We start from the raw sequence: 19003 nt of genomic DNA on the forward strand, positions 1-19003 counted from the left end.
CGAGAACCCTCATCCTGTGGTCGGTGAGTCAAGGATTGGGAACATGGAGCTGAGGCCGAGCTCAACTGGAGAGTTAATGATTTAATTCGGGGGAAGAAGAGCCAATCCTATAGCTCCCCAAAAATAGGAGGATTCTTCCGGTTGGAAACAAATGTGGATTCACTTGGAGTTAACGAAAAAAAAACCCCTAACTGCATCCGTGCGCCAGTCTTTGTGTGATGGGAGGGTGGTTTGCAATAAGAACTCAGGAAGACAGTTCCAAATTGGCATCACGTGAATCCGCACGGTGAGGGTTTCCACAGCCGGAAAGCATACTCCGACAAAGAATTATACAGACACGATGAAACAAATAAAAAGAAGCTTGCTATCAAAGTTCTGACAAAGCCGTTTGAACAGTTGTCATTTCCTCCGTTGAGCTGTGGGCCATTCAGTGTTTTCCCCTCTCTATCTGGGAGAAATACTAACCGGGGTCTGGGTTAGAACTGGGAGAGGGAGCGTTCAGAATTGGTGTTGTTTCTGGGGCGAAAGCGGTGCCTGTTTGGGGCTGGACGTGAGTGGTGTGGAATTCTTCGAAACACAACTTGTCGCTTTCCTCTTGTTTAACCCCCTCGCCTTGTCCCGAAGACTTTCACTTCCCCAGCTCCTGAGCAGCTGTGTGTGTGTGTGTGAATTTACCAGGCTCTCCCTCCTGAATGTTTCTGAATGCAGACTCCCTGGGGGGGGAGAGAGACTTCACTCCGTCTCATTGGTTGAGATTGTTGAACCCAATTTAAAAGCGTTGTCAAAGGCAGAGAGAGAGAGAGAGAGAGCAAGACCGCTTTCTGTATCTGCAGAGCCAGATCCAAATAGCAGGGTCTCCTGGTCACTGGGCTCGGTGTAAATTACCCAGTCCATCTTTAGATGTTAAACGCCGTTTGTCTGCCTCTGTGTTTATGTGGGAGGGGAACGTATGTGGACCTCCCTCTTTTGGATCTACCCTCATCATCCCTCTCCCTCCCTCTTTCTCTAGTCCTGAGTATTGAAGTGCGGATCGGAGGCAGACACAGCCGCTGCGTTGACGGTTCCTTGTGGCAAATTCTTTTGAAAAGCAACAGAAAATGCATCTCCTCTGTACGGCTGTGTGAACACATTCCAGCATATCACCACGCAAAGAGAGAGAGAGAGGGGGGGAGAGAGAGAGAGAGAGAAACATCCCGTGCAGTTAATGAGGATTTGCTAACTGCTTTTATACAATCAGTTGAAAACGAGTAACTGAGCTGATCTCTTTTTAAGGTAGGCTTTTTTTCTGAGAAATGTTTACAGACACGAATTGGTGCTGGTGTGCAGAAGGTTTTGGAATGATTTGTTAATAGTGTAATCCATGTCTGTTTCGTTTTAAATTGAGACAAAAGGGCTAATCTGAATTTTGTGCTTGATTGAAAAACGATTCCGGTTGAATAACCGTAACATGAAAACCAATTCTGTTGTTTTCTTTTATATGTTTAGATATTGAAAGGGATGCGCGCACACACACACACACACACACCGAGGCAATTGCATCTCACCCTTGCTGTTCTGATGAATCTCACCGCTACGACAGTGGAATTTTTAGCAGGCAGCCCAACAGTCTCAATCAGCTATAGCGGGACTGGGACTCTGCCTTCCTTATTCCCCCGCCACCCCTCCACCCCGGTCTGCGCCGGGAGGTAGTGGGGAGTGAAAACGTAGCATGCAACATCAAATTGGTCCTATTTCCAAACGTTGTTTCTGGTTTGGAAGGTGTACAGTGCAGGATCTATGTAGCCAAGCCATGAAAGGGTCGATTGTGTAGTACATAATCGATCAGTTGTATTTTGGGGGGTGTGCTTGTGTGTGAGAGAGAGGGTTATGGGGTTGAATACTGTTTTGATTCGAAACGATTGATCGATTGCTATTGTCGACTGCAGCAGGGGCTAAGTTAGGAGTCGAATCATCAACCTCATTGGAATCATCGTGCCCTGGATTGCTAAGAAATTGAGGGGTTTTTAGTGCTGGTGGGTGAGTTTTGTATACAGAAAAACAAATAGAGTTGGAGGGGAGATTTGGTTTTCTTTTGTTGTTGGTTAAATGTCAAATTAAGGTTGAGAAAAGTAATGAAGGTGATAAATTCAGCAGATAGATCAGATCAATTCACTGAGGAATTATGAATGGAAGGAATTTGAGAAAATGAAATGGCAAAAGGAGCAGATGTTTGAGGAACACATTTTTACCAGGGCGACCGGTATATGTTGGAGAGCCGAGAGATTGATGTGTGGGCGTGTGCCATTGAAAAAAGACATTGGAAAGTGCGAGATGCTGGGAATTTTAAAAAAAAACCCAGAGGTGTAATTTTGTGAAATGTGATTGAGAAAGGTGGGAGATGCATTATTATTTTTGAGAGACGTGTGGTGAGGAGCGGAGAAAGGAACACAATGTGAAACCTGAGCCGGAAATTCACAGGCTGCAAGTTCTGAGGACTTGAGAAGCAAATAAAACCCAACACTGGCCCGTTGAAGATGTTATGAATGAAAGGGAGGGGGGAAAACAATAAGAGAGAGAGAGAGAGAGATGACCGATTAACACATAACGTAGCGATGCATTAACTGGGAGTGCAGTTTAGCTCCGGATAGGGGATACTTAATATCATATAACTATTGTCTCCTGGAAGTCAACCTGCAAAGTATATTCGCATCTGGCGCTTGTGACTGACCACATTTACCCGAAGACAGAGCTTTGATTGTGTTTGGGGAGTCCCTGTTAAATGGTACAAGACTCTATTGTGTTAGAAAATGAAACCGGTCCTCTCCCTGCCGTTACAAATACAGTGACAACATAATCTTGAGCTTCCACTCTGAACGGTTTCAAAATGTTGACACAAATGTTAGTGTTAGAATCAAGTTACAATACTTCAGCACAGATACCGTCAAATGTTCACCAACTCCCATCGCTTTTTGATAAAATACGTTGGGAAGCAAACGATTGCGGCGTTAAAACCAATTTTAAATAAACGGTTTGTAAGGTTAAAATAAAACCTCCCCTCCCAGCCACCTTCCAGTTCATTCAGCAGTGTTCTTCAGATTCCAAATCGGAGCAATGTTTTATTTTTTAAGGGCTTTAAGGAGCGTGGGGAGGTGTGTAGGGGCGTCCAATTGGGTAGAATGGGGTAGAATTCAAAATGGGCCGAATGGTTCCGTTCAGTGCTGATGGATTCTGTGATACGGGATAGCACAGCAACAGTAAAAAACCAACGACAGAAGATAAGCAGAAACCCATTGAGTGAGTAAGAGGTGTAAGGTCGCAGATGGACTTTGTCTTAACTGAAATTATATGTCTAAAAAACTTATTAACGTAGGCGCCAGAGAATGCTGGCTTAAACACTTTTCATTGTTATTTTTGTAAACTGCCAAAAAAAAACTGTTCTATTGAACATCCCCTCCTCCTCCTCCAGCCCCTGCGCCTCACTGTCTTGTTGGACAATGGGAGTGGGGGGAGTGAGATTGGTTGGTCCATTGCAAGATTTACCTCTCTCTGTGAAGGAGGTGTAGAAAGCAAAGGACCGAGCACAGGATTTTTTTGGGGGCTGGGGGAGAGTTGAGTTGGGGGGGGGGGGGAGGACGGAATGTCTGTGGAATCTGATGTCAAATTTCTTTTTCCATCCAGTGTCGGCAGCAGTCACTAGAGGGCACAGTGACTCTATGAGACACTCCATCCCCATTCTGCAGGCCGAGACTCTGAATTAGAGGCAACAAGGTCGAGCACTCGGCTACTTTTCTATGGGGTTAGGATAGTTGGTGAGCGGGATAGGAGTTCGGTTGCTTTCTCCAAGCCGGTCAGCTCCTTATTCTCGCCCCCACAGGATGAGAAAGTGCAGAGTCGGAAACTGGAGAGAGTGAGAGGGAAGCCCATGGACTGTGTTAAATCTTTTGTGGAAGACAAGATATTGAGAAGCATGGATAGAGTCAATAGCCAGAGACTTTTTTCCCCAGAGCAGGATTGACTGGCACAAGGGGTTATAGTTTTAAGATATTAGGAGAAAGGTATAGAGGAGACGTCAGAGGTAGGTTCTTTACGCAGAGAGCTGTGAATGCATGGAATGTGTTGCCAGTGGTGGTTGTGGAAGCAGAGTCATTGGGGACATTTAAGCGACTGCTGGACATGCACATGGAGAGCAGTGAATTGAGGGGTACATAGATTAGGTTATTTTATTTTAAGTTAAGATTAATCCTCGGCACAACATTGTGGGCCAAAGGGTCTGTTCTGTGCTGTACTTTTCTATGTTCTATGTTCTCTGGGAAGAAAGTGCATGAGCAAGAGAATGAGTCAAAAAAAAGGAAGGGATTCCTGTTACCAGATTGACAGCAAAAAAAATTGCAAACAATTCCTAAGCTATCTAAAAGCCTCTGAATGAGCTGCAATAATTGTATTTTTGAACTAAGATGTCTCCTGTTTAGTTTCACTCGCATGTCTGCTGCACCCACTGGACTGCGGTTTCACTAAACTATTTGTTTAACGAGTAACAGGCGACCAGAAACTGGTTGGAAAAGTTTCTCGTCCTCCCTGTTCTGCTAGCAGTTTAAAAACAACACATCAGGAGGATTAGGTGTGTGTGTGTGTGTGTGTGTGTGTGTAACATCAGGCTTCACCTATTGAAGACAATAAATACACAGGAAAGAATCATCTCAGACATGCGATGACATGGAAAGTGGCTATTTGGCCCATCAAACCTGCACCAGCTTATTAAACAAGCATCAGTATGGAGTGCCAAACTCCTGCCTTTTCCCTCATATCCCTGCATAATATTTCTATCCAAATAACCATCCAATTCTCTCTTCAATATCTCAGTTGAACCTGCATCTACCACATTTCCAGGCAGTGCATTCCACACCCTAAATACTCACCTGGGTGAAGTTTTTCCTCACTTCACCTTTTCTTCTTTTGCAGATCACTTTAAATCTATGTCCCTCTTGTTCTTGTCCCTTGTATGAGTAGGAACAGCTTCCCTCATCTACTCTGTCCAGCCTGACCCTGATTTTGAAAACCTGAATCAAATCTCCTCGCAGCCGCCTTCTCTCCAAGGAGACCACTCCCCACTTCTTCAGTTGATCTCATTGTTGAAGCTTTCATTCCTAGAACCATTCTTGTAAATCACTTCTGTCCTCTGTCTCAATACATTAACATATTTCTGATGATGTGGCACCCACCACTGTACACCATGCTCAGCTGACGTCTAACAACTGTCTTATATACAAGATTCAACATCACTTCCTAGCTCTTGTACTCGATCCACTCGTAATGAAGCTGATGACACTGTTTGACTTATTTACTGCTGCTTGGAGATAGTGAGGAGTGCAGATGCTGGAAAGTCAGATTCGATGAAATGTGGAGCTGGAAAAAGCACAGCAGGTGAGTCAACATTTCGGAATGCAGCCTCTACTATTTTATCACATTCATTGATCTGTGCCGATACCTACCCAGGTCCCTCTGCTCCTGCATCCCCTTTAGAATGGTACCCCGCTATTTAATATTGCCTTTCAATGTTCTTCTGATCAAAACTCCCATCACCTAACACTTTCCTGTGTTGAATTTCGTCTGCCACCTATCCACCCACTGCACCAACTTGTTACAGCCTTCTGGAATTCTACACTGTCCTGCTCACAGTTTCCCAAGTTTTGTCAATTATGTTGAGTTAATTCAGTTGTGAAGTATATGGAAATGCTATCGCCTGCACATTTCTCTCCAGACCACTCACTATCCTTACTTGGAAATATATGACTGTGTTCTTTTACAGTCAGTGGGTCAAAATCCTCGAACACCTTTTCTAACAGTATTGTGCAGAACCTTCTCTGTAATATTTCCTGCCACAGTGAAGAACTCTGAGGTTCATGTGTGGAAGATTGTAGCAGTTCAAGAAGGTAGCTCACTACCATCTACTCTGGGGCAATTAAGGATGGGTGATAAATGCTGGCCCAGCCAGTGATGCCTCCATCCCACAAAGCCTCTGATGTTTTGTCTTGACTACAACCATCCCACTGCTGTGCTCCTTCCTCGTAGCTCCGAGTGCAGTTCTTCCCTAATTTGTTCCCACTGTGACCCTCATTTTGAGACTTTAAATAATCAGAACTTCACAGTGAGAACCGAAGTGGAGGGAAATGGTTGACCCAAGAGAGGGGGTTGTTGGTCATGGTGGCCTCCGAGCTCCATACGCAGAATGTTCCTCTTGACCCCCATTTTGCAAAGGCCAGCCTTGGAGCTGCTTTCTGACCCAAAGACTTCATAATTTGTCTCTTGGATAAGATTCAATGGCTTCACTACCTCAACCATCCTCTCTGTAACAAGTTCCATTCCTCAACCACCCACCATCTGAGTGGCATCTTTATAAATTGATTCCTCCTCAACTGACTCATGCAATTAGAGGGAGTAATTTTCTGTCTTCACACTAGCAAAACTCTCCATAATGTAAAAACAAACATGAATTAAATTCTCCACTCCAGTGGAAATTGGACCAGTGTTTCTGGAAGGATATTTAGTCACTTCGATGCCATTTGAGTTTCTGGTGGCTTGAGAAATATTTGTCAAGAAAGCGTTATCCGTCAGGACAGAGATGAGGATTGGAATAAATAATCAAAAGCTTAATTCGAATGCTGTAAGAAATGACTAAATGTTTGATTAAAGGGAACTTGAACACAACTCAGATCCTTCTAACATAAAAGCAAAATACTGTCGATGCTGGAAATAAAATTTGAATGTGCTACAGGCAAAACTCAGCAGGTCTGGCAGTAACTGTGGAGAGAGATACAGAAGCTTGAAAACAGGCATCAATAGGTCCAAGCACAGTTTCTTCTTCGCTATTATTAAACTGCTGAATGGACCTCTCTAACTTCAAATCTAATGTTGATCATGCTTTGTGCAGCTCCTGTGCAGCTGTAACCTAGTATACTTCATTCTGTCTGAGCACTCTATGATCTGTATGTCCTTTTTTTTTTGCCTGTCCTGCTTGCAAAACAAAGCTTTTCACTGCACTTAAGTACATGTGACTACAATGAATCAAATCAAAGGAACAAAGTTAACATTCCGAGTTGAGTATGACTCTGCTTCAGGAGGAATATTGGAACTCGGTGTTAACTCTGTTTCTCTTTCTGTGGATTGCTTTTCATTCACTCACAGGATGTGGGCATTGCTGGCTGGATGAGCATTTGCTGGTAATTCCTAGTTGCAACTCACCATCACCTTCTCAAGGGTAATTAGGAATGCATAGTACATGCTGGTCCATCCAGTGGTGCCCACATCCAAAGAATGAATAAATAAAAGCTACTGCCAGACCTGTTGAATTTTTACAGCAACTTCTGTTGTATTTAATCTCTATCTTTTTCAAATTTAAGTTTAATTTTAAGGTGTATGGTAATAGTTTGTCATATGAACTTGCCCCCTACTATAATTTGGAACATGATTGGTTCATAACTCAATGGGTGGTTAGACAAACCAATAAGAGCATAGGATTGAGAGAAATCATTGTAATTGTGCCAAAGGACAAGAAAGTCTTGTACTATTGTTTACATCATGCATGGGTCCCACCCTATCGTCAATCTCACATCCTCCTGTCCTGCACTATTTCCCGTACCCCAGGAGATTCAATACTGGTGTTCATGTGGCACTTGGGGATAATGCTGTGAGGAGATGGTGATGTTGTGGTAATATCACAGGACAGGTAATCTAGAGACAAGAACAGGAATTGGATTTAAAAGCTCAGCAGGTCTGGCAGCTTCTCTGCGGGAATAGAAACAAAGATAACGTTTGCAGCCCAGTGACTCTTCTTTAGAAGTGCAATTCTCAACACAAAATGTTAACTTTACTTTCTCTCCACAGATGCTGCCAGACCTGGTGAGTTTCTCCAGCAGTTTCTGTTTTTGTTTCTGATTTCTGGCATCCACAGTTGTAGAGTCCTACAGCACAGAAACAGACCCTTTGGTCCAACATGTCCATGCTGACCAGATATTCTAAATTCATCTAGTCCCATTTGCCAGCATTTTGCCCATATCCGTCTCCACCCTTCCGGTTCATATACCCATCTAGATACCTTTTAAATGTGATGTACCAGCCTCCACCACTTCCTCTGGCAGCTCATTCCGTACACTCACCACCCTCTGTATGAAAAAGTTGCCTTTCAGATCCCTTTTATATCTTTCCCTTCTCACCCTAAACCTATACCCTCTAGTTTGGAACCTCAGGGAAAAGACCTTGTCTATTTACCCTATCCATGCCCTTCACAATTTGATAAACCTCAGCCTCCAGTGCTCCAAGGAAAACAGCCCCAGCCTGTTCAGCCTCTCCCGATAGCTCAAACCCTCCAACACTGGCAGCATCCTTGTAGATCTTTTCTGAACCTTTTCAAGTTTCACAACATCCCTCCTATAGCAGGGAGACCGGAAGTGAATGCAGCTGTTTGTTTCATTTTAGCAAACTAGAAGCTAATTTCAAGTTAATAAACTCTGGAATTGAAAGCTAATCTCAGTAATGATGTTCATGAAACTGCCATTATAAAAAAGCTGACCTGGTTGAGTCATCTGTTGTCTTTCCCTGCTCTGACCTACGTGTGATTCCAGACCTGCAGCAATACAATTGTTATTGTCTGCTCTTTGAAATAGCTGAACAAGCGACTCAGTTCAAGTGCAATTAGAGATAGGCAAGAAAGGATTGACCTTCCCAGTGATGCCCATATCCCATGGAAGAATAAAGATAAAAGTCATAGGCTTTTATAGGCAAGGTCATGTCAGAGACTAGGCCAACATCTTATGGTTCTGGTACAAAACTGGTAATTCACAGGTTCTAAGTTCAAACCATAGAATTCCTGGAGTGTAAGAAGAGGCCATTCAGCCCATCAAGTCTGCAGCAACCCTCTGAAAAGCATCCCACCCGCTCTCCATAACCCCACAGTTTAGCATGGCCAATCCACCTGACCTGCACATCTTTGGACTGTGGGAGGAAACCCACACAGACACTGGGAGAATGTGCAAACTTCACACAGGCAGTTGCCTGAGGCTAGAATCAAACCTAAGTCCCTATCATTATGCAGCAATAATGCCACCCTAAACTGTGCCACCATGAAGCCTGTTCTTGGAATTGTGAAATGGAATTGACTGGCTTGGCTGGTACAGAAGGTGATTGAAAGATGCTGGACAGATTTTTAAACTCAATAGGTTTACTGACATAATAGCTGGTCTGGCTGGGACTTAGTCCACGTTTATATGTTTAATGCAATTAATACAATTTGAAGTGAATTTAGTAAAGGATCAATGATTTTGAAATAATAGCAGAAATTGCTGGAAAAGCTCAGCAGGTCTGTGGAGATAAATCAGACCGAACATGTTTTTGTTTTGGATTTCCAGCTGCTGCAGTGCTTCTAGTTTTTATCAGTGATTTTGAGTTTGAGGTGGAAGTAAACGCTCCCAGTGCAGCACTGACATAGTGCTGCAGTGTCATAGCCTCTATCTTCTAGATAAGAAATAAAAAACCAAAGCTTTTTGGGAGAAGGTAAATAGAACTAATTTGGAAAAACTGCAGAGAGATTTCCCCGGTGCAACATGCGTCTCTCAACCAAGCACCACGAAAAGCAGATTAACATTGAGTTGGATGATTATTCAGTTTGATTCTGCACTGACTATTCTGAAGGTCTATCCGGTCAGGCCCATTTCTCTTTGGAGTTTTGACCTGTTAATCCAATTCCCTTGTGAATATGACGATTGCTACCCTTTCAAGCAGAATATTCCTGATCTGAACTAACAATCCCGTTTCATCTGGTACATTTTTGCCCGTAATTTAAATCTGTGTCCTCTCATTATGAGTGTTTCAGCAGTTAGAAACAGTGAGTTTTAAACCCTCTGGACCATTCATGGCCATAAACACCTCTCCTAGTTTACAGTCTCAAACTCTCCAGTCTGTGTGTCACTACAGGAATGCTTCATCCCAAGAAACATTTTAGTAAATCTCTCATGCACCTCTCCAAAGACTTCATGTCCTCCCTGAAGTGTCATTCCCAGAACTGGGTACAATATTCCACTGGGGGTTAAGGAGATGATTTATCTTAATTATTTTGGCTTTTCTCCTTTCTGCTTCCATGTAAAGAACCCAGAATCTTGTACGTTTTATCACTAGCTTTTTGAACTGGTCTTCGCTTGTTCAGGACATATGTACAAAAACACTCTTGGTCCTAACTTCTTGCGTCTCCTTAACAGTTTTGCCATTTAACTTGCATTTCTTCTCATGGTCATGATTGTTGTCTTTGTGAGCTTCCTGTATGTTTTCAGCATTACAGCACTGACTGTACGTTTAAAAACTGATTCAACCCAGGTGCACTGAGGTTATGAAAGGCAGCAGTTGTCAATAAATTGGCAGTGAACGTGGTGCTGGGGCCCATCAGTGGTTGGTTTTGCCTAAAGGCTGTGCAGATACTGGAGAAGGGTCCAGCACGTTGCAACCTCACGTTGACCAGACTAAGAGTCTACGACAAGGGCATAAAAATCACAACAACTTAACTTTTCTTGGCAGCTGCTCAGTTTTCTGAAGCCGAGCCTTTTCCAAGATTCTTTAGCCTTTGAAAAGTATGTTCAGGCCCTCTGACAGATTGCCCCAGCTTTGTGTTGGAGACAGTAAGGACTACAGATGCTGGAAGTCAGAGTCAATAGATATGAGGCTGGAAGAGCACAGCAGATCAGACAGCATCCGAGGAGCAGGAAAGTCAATGTTTCGGGCCAAAACCCTTCGTCAGAACTGGGGAGGAAGAGGGGAACCCAGAAGAAAATAGAGGGTGGGGAATGGGGCTGGAGCAAGAGTATGTGGGACGGTGATAGGTGGATGCTGGTAAGGGTCTATTGTGATTGGTCAGTGTGAAGGGTGGAGCGAATTGGGGAGTAGGAAGATGGTCAAGTCAGGGAGGTGAGGAGGAGGGGGAGAGCTGGACACAGGATATGGCTGGGGGTAGAGGGACTTTTAAGCTGGTGAAGTCAATGTTGAGGCCACTGGGCTGTAAGCTCCCCAGGGGAAATATCCGGTATTATTCCTCCAGTTTGGCCTCAATGGGCTTCCTATAGAAGGGAGACCATTACTGCACACAGTATTTCAAAAATGGCATAACCAATGTCCAGCACAGCTGCAACATGACCTCTCAATTCCTGTACTCAATGCATTGACCTATAAAGGAAAGTGTATCAACACCTTCTTCACTATCCTATTTACCTGTGACACTACTTTCAAGGAAATATGAACCTGCACTCCAAGGTCTCTTTGTTCAGCAACGCTCCCTAGGATTTTACCATTAAGTGTGTAAGTCCTGCCCTGATTTGCCTTTCCAAACCGTAGCACCTCACAATTATCTAAATTAATCTCCATCTGCCATTTCTCAGCCCCTTGGCCCATCTGATCAAGGTACCGTTGTACCCTGAGGTAACCTTCTTCACTATCCATTAGGGCATGGGGTTGGGGAAAGCAATAAAAAAAATTTGGACAATACAGTGGCTCAGTGGTTAGCAATGCTGCCTCACAGCACCAGGGTTCCTGGTTCAATTCCAGCCTTGGGTGACTGTCTATGTAGAGTTTGCTCATTCTCCCCATGGTTAGGTGGGTTAGGCATGGTAAAAAAAAACCCATGTGGACTTATGGGGATTGGGTGGGAAGCTCTTTGTAGAGTTGGTGTGGACTGTCTGTGTGGAGTTTGCACATTCTCCCTGTGTCTGTGTGGGTTTCTTCAGGATGCTCCGGTTTCCTCCCACAGTCACAAAGATGATCAGGTCAGTGAATTGACTGTGCTAAATTGCCCATCATGTTCATGGATGTGTAGGTTAGGTGCATTAGTCAGGGGTAAGTGTAGAATAATAGGGTAGGGGAATGGGTCTGGGTCGGTTACTCTTCGGAGGATCAGTGTGGACTTGTTGGGCCGAATGGCCTGTTTCCATATTGTAGGGATTCACTGGGCCGAATGGCCTCTTTCTGCACTGTAAGGATTCTATGATGGGTGGAAAGGAGGGATGTGGCAGAGGCAGCTGATTGGATGGTTCCTGTCTGCATGACTGACGGGTTCTCATAAGCTCCTAGATTTTGTAGATGGGTTGGGGGAAATAGAGAGAGGGGTTTGAGAAGACAGTGTGTAAGAGAGTAAAGAGGCTGGGATTATCTTCCATCTTCCAGGAATAATGGGAAGCTTTAGCAGATGACTGCAGGATCATATACAGTCCAGTCAGAGGTGATGGTGAACGATTAAACTTGCTGTTCTCCATATCCTTTCAAATCTTATGTGACTCCATTAGAGCTCATGTTCTGCAGTGGTAGTGTCCCTACCCCTGGACCAAGCGGCCTTGTTTTAAGTCAGACCTGTTCCAGAGGCATGTAATAAAAACTCTGAACAGGTTGAGTTGAAAAATAGGATAATGAAAAAAGAATGGGACTCCATTAGGACTCTTGTGATACAGTGGTAGCATTCCTACCTTTGAGGCAGAAGGATAGGGTTCAAGTACTATCTGTTCCAGAGGTGTGTCGTAACATCTCTGAGTAGATTGATTAGAAAATAGGTTTTAAAAAATATGTGACTCCATGTCAAATTTTGTTTGGTGGCAGTGTTGCCCTGGAACTTGTAGCTATTGTAACAATGCTCTAGAAAGGCAGATTGTTATTCCTGTCTGCTTTGTTCGTTCCCTGTATGTGTATGAGATCCAACACTTTTTTAAAAAAAAAATGTCCAGCAGATACAAACTGTTCTGTAGCACTGACCTGTTTCACCCTCTGGGCTGGCTGGAGTGCCAGGGATATCTGAATCAATCACAGGAGACCCAAGGCTTGGAAGCCGCTTTGGTAATGTTGTTGGCTGTTGTACCCACACTCCTGCTACCTATTGGCTTCATACACCAGTGAACATGTAAAATAAATGACTAACAAGGATGACACCAGAGACATTCTAACTATCAGGGAGAACTGAATAGTCTTGGTTCCCAGAAAGAGAAGGATGAAGGGCAGCCTGAGAGACATTATTGATTAGATTAGATTCCCTACAGTGTGGAAGCAGGCCCTTCAGCCCAACAAGTCCACACCGACCCTCCAAAGAGTAACCCACCCAATCCCATTTCCCTCTGACTAATGCACCTAACAACATGGGTAATTTAGCATGGGCAATTTACCTGACCTGCACATCTTTGGACTGTGGGAGGAAACCAGAGCACCCGGAGGAAGCCCACACAGACACTGGGAGAATGTGCAAATTCCACACAGACAGTTGTCAAGGCTGGAAACAAACCTGGGACCATGGTGCTGTGAGGCAGCAGTGCTAACCACTGAGTCACTGTGCCGCCCCAGTGTATTCAGGGTAAACATCGAGAGAAGGTATTTGGAAGTGAGCAAAACTGGGGATTATTATTGGTATGACATAGCCATGAATACAGGTGGAATTAAAATCAGGAGAAACTACCTTATCTCGAGACTGGGGGGAGTGTGGAACTTATTATTCAAAGGGTACAGTTAAAATGAATAGAATAAGACGTAGGAGCAGAAATAGACCATTGCATCCATTGATTCACCATTTAATAATATCATGGCATTCTGCCCTACCTTTTCCCCATAATCTTGATTCCCTGGTTGATTGAAAAATGAAACTTTATTGCTGGAACAGCACAGCACATGCCCTTCTTCAGGAATTCCTGAAGAAGGGCATGTGCCCGAAACGTCGAATCTTCTGTTCCCTAGATGCTGCCTGACCTGCTGTGCTGTTCCAGCAATAAAGTTTCAGCTTTGATCTCCAGCGTCTGCAGACCTCACTTTCTCCTCCTGATTGAAAAATGAGTCTATCTCAGCCTAGAATATACTTTATGATCCCATCTCAACAACCCTCTGCAGTAAGGAATTCACAGATTCATTACCTCCTGAGAGAAGACATTCCTACTCATCTCTGTCTTAAATGTGCGATCCTTACCCTGACATTATGCCCTCTGTTCCCGGACTCTTGCACAAGTGAAACAACCCTCTCCCATCAACTCCCGTCAAGTCCCCAAAGAATGTACTCCACTCATTTTTCTAAACTCTAATGGGGCTAAATCTAGAAAAGCACAGCAGGTCAGACAGCATCTGAGGACCAGGAGAATCGATGTTTTGGGCAAAAGCCCTTCATCAGGAATGAGGGACTTCACTCCTGATGAAGGACTCCTGCTCAAAACATCAATTCCAGCATCTGCCGTCCTCACTTCCTCCTGAGGCCAAATCGATTCAACGTCTGCTCATTAGACATATTTAAGATCAGCTTAGTGAAACTTCTCTGGATTTTGTTTTGTTCAATCACAGGATGTGACCGCCGCTGGCTGGACCAACACTTACTGCCCATCCCTAATTGCCCAGAGGCATTTAAGAGACAGCCACATTGCTGGGGGTTCGGAGTTATACATAGTACAGTAGTCTTCTAAAACGATATCAATAAACCAGGTTTATGATCATTATCAGACCTTTAATTCCAGATGTTTATTGAATTCAAATTCCACCATCTGTTGTGATGGGATTTGAGCCAAGGCCCCCTGCATGTTACCAAGGTGAGTGGATTAATCAGTCAGTGATAATGCCATTGAGCCATTACCTCCTACTGGGGCTGCCTCTAATGCCTGAGTATCCTTCCTGAGATAAAGCTATCACAGTATTCCAGCTATGATCTGACAAGTGCCCGATATCGTTTTAGCAAGATTTCCCTATTTTTCAGCTCCATTCCTTTTGAAATAAAGGCCAACATTCCATTTGCTTTCCCTATTACTCGCTGAACTTCAATGCTAGTTTTTTGTGATATATGCACAAGGACTCCTGAAACCTGCTGTTCTGTAGTTTTCTGAAATCTTTCTCCACTTAAACAATATTCAGCATTTTATTCTTCCTGCTACAGTGCATAACCTCACATTTCTGAATGTTATATTCCATCTGCCACATGGTTTTCCATTTGCTTAACCTGTCTTTATCCCTCTGCAAGGAGAAAGTGAGGACTGCAGATGCTGGAGATCAGAGCTCTTTATCCCTCTGCAGACTCTGTGTCGTCATCACCACTCGTCCTCCCAAATACTTTTATATCATCCACAAACTTAGTTTTCATACATTCACTTTCCTCATCCAAGTCACGAATATATCTTGTAAACAATTGTAGTCTGACCACTGATCTCTGTGGCACTCCACTAGCTACCATCCTGAAAATTACTCCCCCCCCCCCCCCCCCACCCCACTATTAGTTATAGAATTCCTACAGTGTGAGAGCAGGCCATTCAGCCCACCAAGTTCACACCGAACTCTCTGAAAGCAATCCTCTCCACCAACACTTACCCTAACCTTGTTAACCCTACATTTTCCACATGGCTAATCGACCAAGCCTGCACACCTTTGGACTGTAGGAAGAAAAATGCTCTAGTGTCCAGGGATGTATAGGTTGGTTGTGGGGGTGCAGAGTTACAGGGATAGGGTGGGGCGAAGGGGATACTCTTCTGAGAGTTGGTGTGGATATGTTGGGCTGAATGGCCTGTTCCCAAGCTGTAGGGATTCTATGGAAATAGTGCACCTGGAAAAAAAACACTAGCATAATGGATGTGCAAACCGCACACAGTCACAGACACTCAGGTCTCTGACGCTTTGAGGCAGTGGTGCTAACCACTGAGCCATCATGACACCCCATGTTGAGATAGCTTCTATTAATTAGATACTCCTAAAAACATTTTAGTGAAAACTGAATAAACACTTGAAAGAGAAGAAGTCATAGTTCCTTGAAAGTGGAGTCACAGGTCGATAGAACAGTGAAGAAGGCATTTGGTATGCTTTCCTTTATTTGTCAGAGTATTAAGTATAGAAGTTGGGAGGTCATGCTGCAGCTGTACAGGACATTGGTTAGGCCACTGTTGGAATATTGCGTGCAATTCTGGTCTCCTTCCTATCGGAAAGATGTTGTAAAACTTGAAAGAGTTCAGAAAAGATTTACAGAGATGTTGCCAGGGTTGTAGGGTTTGAGCTAAAAGAAGAGGCTGAACAGGCTGGGGCTGTTTTCCCTAGAGTGTCGGAGGCTGAGGGGTGACCTTATAGAGGTTTATAAAATCATGAGGGGCATGGATAGGATAAATAGGCAAAGTATTTTCCCTGGGTTGGAGACGTCCAGAACTAGAGGGCATAGGTTCAGGAAAGGGGAAAGATATAAAAGGGATCTAAGGGGCAACATTTTCATGCAGAGGGTGGTGCGTGTATGGAATGAGCTGCCAGAGGAAGTGTTGGAGGCTGGTACAATTACCACATTTAAAAGGCATCTGGATGGATATGAGTAGGAAGGGTTTAGAGGGATGTGGGCCAAGTGCTGGCAAATGGGACTAGATTGGGTTGGGATTTCTGGTCGGCATGGATGAGTTAGACCGAAGGGTCTGTTTCCATGCTGTACATCTCTATGACTCTAAGTTGGAAGGATTTGCTGCATGGATTACATTTCTGTCAATTTCTTCTAAACCAAGTGGGAGGCTGGAAGAACACAGCAAGCCAGGTAGCATCAGGAGTTGGAGGAGTAAATGTTTCCAGTGTAATCCTTCAGGACTGGGGGTGGGTGTGGAGGGAGCTGCAGATAAGGGTTATGATGGGGGCAGGGTAGTGAAGTGGGGATAGTTGGAGACAGGTGGAGGGTACAACCTCGTTGGTCAATGGGAAGAATGAATCTGGTTGGTGACAGGGAGCAGTAGAAGGGAGGGGGAGGGGCAGTGAAGGGAATTGGGGGATGGGAAGGGAGGTTATTTGAAACTGGAGAACTCAATATTGAGTCCTCCGTACTGTAGGTTGCCTAGGTGAAAGATAAGGTGTTCCTCCAATAGGAGCTTTGGTTTGTTTTGGCAATGGAAGAGGGGAAGGGGAATTAAAATGGATGGTGATTGGGAGGTCCGGTCAGCCCCTGCAGGCCCAGCTGAGATGCTCGGTGAGCTATTCCCTTAGTTTATGTTTGGTCTCCCCAATATAGAGAAGACCACATCAGAAGCAACTGATGCTGGAGAGGAAGTTGAACCTTTGTCCACCTGGAAGGACTGTTTGGGACCTTGGATGGAGGTGAGGGGGTTGGTGCATCAGCACGTTTGCATCTCTTCTGGTTGTAGGGAAAGGTACCAGGTGGATCGGTGGCGGGGGCTGGCATGAACCAAGGACTGTCGGAGGGAATGGTCCTTGTGGAGGGCTGAGAGGGGTGGGCTGGGAAAGATGTGGTGGGGTCTATTTGGAGTTGAGGATGTTTGATGCCTTCTCTTTATCTGCAGCTGCCTCCACACCCACTCCCAGTTATACCCAAAACATTGACTTCTACACCTTTCGGTGCAGCCTGCCTTGCTGCGTGCTTCCAGTCTCCTGCCCGTCTACTTTGGATTCCAGCATCTGCAGTTTTTCTTGGTCTCTAACCAAATGTCTTTGAAGTCAGCATATTAACTCTGCAAGAAATAAAGAGGCACAATTAAATGTACGTTTCTCTAAGTGAAGGATAGTTTGTGGAGGAAAGGACTGCTGTATAAAGTAGCAGTATAATGTTTCTTCGAATGTATATGACGATCATTGAACTTATCCAAAATGGCTGCCTGTAGACCTACAGAAGAGGTTTGTGTTGAACATAAACACAAGCACAGACCAGTTGGGCTGAATGGTCTGTTTCTGTGGTGTAAATCCTGCTTAAATTTATAAAGTCACAAAATCCCTATAGCGCAGAAAAATCCATTCAGCCCATCAAGTCTGCACTGACCCTCTGCAAAGCAGACCCAACCCCTTACCCTAACCCCACATCCATATAACATTCTGAACTGTGTGAATAAGCTTCCCTGATCGGCTGCTTGTAGCCATTGCTTCAGAAAACACAAAGCTTAAGTTACCGAATACTCATTCAGAAAAATATCCTGCGCTTGTCTCTTTAAAAAAAAATGTACATCTGGCATCAACAAGGCACATTTGTATTCTCAACGATAGATTGAAGAGCATAAGAGCCACCTACTACCAGAGAATCTTCATCTTTGCAATTGATTTGAAGGTCATTAACCACCTACGTCCCACTCCCACAGCCTGTCCCCTCTCTCCACAACCTCCAAAAAAAGTCAGGCACGACAATTGTTGACAGCTATAATGACGGGTGCAGTGTATCAAGGACTTAAAGCACAATCACTGAAATAATACAAACAGACATCTGCTGTGAAGTTAGAAACTAGAACAGGAGTCCTGTAATGACAGCCCTTCATACTTCACCAGTTTGATTCATATATATATATAGATTATGTCGATCATTACTGTTATTGCGTTGGGGAGTCAAGGTCAAATATAATTCTGAGATCAAGTTGCGTTCATGGCAGGGCATAATTGGGCTAGCATGCAAAAATATGTTTGTATTGCTATTTTAAAGTCTGCAACATTTTGTTTATATTTGCTTTATACTTCCCAGAGCACAACTCTTGATAATAAAGATTTGAGGGTCCGCTGTTGGGCTGATGTGTACAAGGTTAAAAATCACACAATACGTGGGTTATCGTCCAACAGGTTTATTTGGAAGCACTAGCTTTCGGAGTGCTGCTTACACAACTACCTGATGAAGGAGCTGCGCTCCAAAAGCTAGTGCTTCCAAATAAACCCGTTGGACTATAACCCACGTATTGTGTGATATTTAACCTTGATAAGAACGACTGTCTGCATGAATGTCACACTGTAATTATGCTTTCCACCAGTGGTGGCACTGTAGCACCTTCAGTGAAACAATGGTCCAGTCAAAGCTGACAAGGTGGTCTCTGTTGTGAATAGACAATATAAGAAATTTCAATGGAAAAAGGTGACTTGACTGTATATCCACAGCCAGCCTTGCATGCTTCAAGCTCTTACTGAAAGTGCTGGAGAAACTCCAGGAGAGAGTCAAAGGTTCTTCAGAAATAAAAATAGGAAGTGCTGGAGAAACTCAGCAAGCCCCATGTCAGAATTGAAATGCTCAGTTTCTCTGTCCTCGCATGCTGTGCCAGACCTGCTGATT

At 44.1% G+C, this 19003-nt stretch overlaps 1 protein-coding gene across 2 annotated transcripts in view; it reads left to right on the plus strand.

Moving 5' to 3' along the window:
• Nucleotides 1-859: 859 nt before the first annotated feature.
• LOC122558218 (cadherin-11) overlaps nt 860-19003 on the plus strand; it is a 243136-nt gene continuing 224992 nt past the window's right edge. The window contains exon 1 of one of the 2 annotated variants that reach the window (XM_043706549.2): nt 860-1272. The gene's annotated coding sequence lies outside the window, so the exon portion shown is untranslated. The remainder of the gene's footprint in view (nt 1273-19003) is intronic. The other variant, XM_043706546.2, reaches the window with a different exon arrangement.

This window comes from Chiloscyllium plagiosum, unplaced genomic scaffold (assembly GCF_037043375.1).
Source record: "Chiloscyllium plagiosum isolate Xiang-an unplaced genomic scaffold, Cpla_swu_hap1 HiC_scaffold_17, whole genome shotgun sequence".
In the NCBI taxonomy this organism is placed as follows: Eukaryota; Metazoa; Chordata; class Chondrichthyes; order Orectolobiformes; family Hemiscylliidae; genus Chiloscyllium; species Chiloscyllium plagiosum.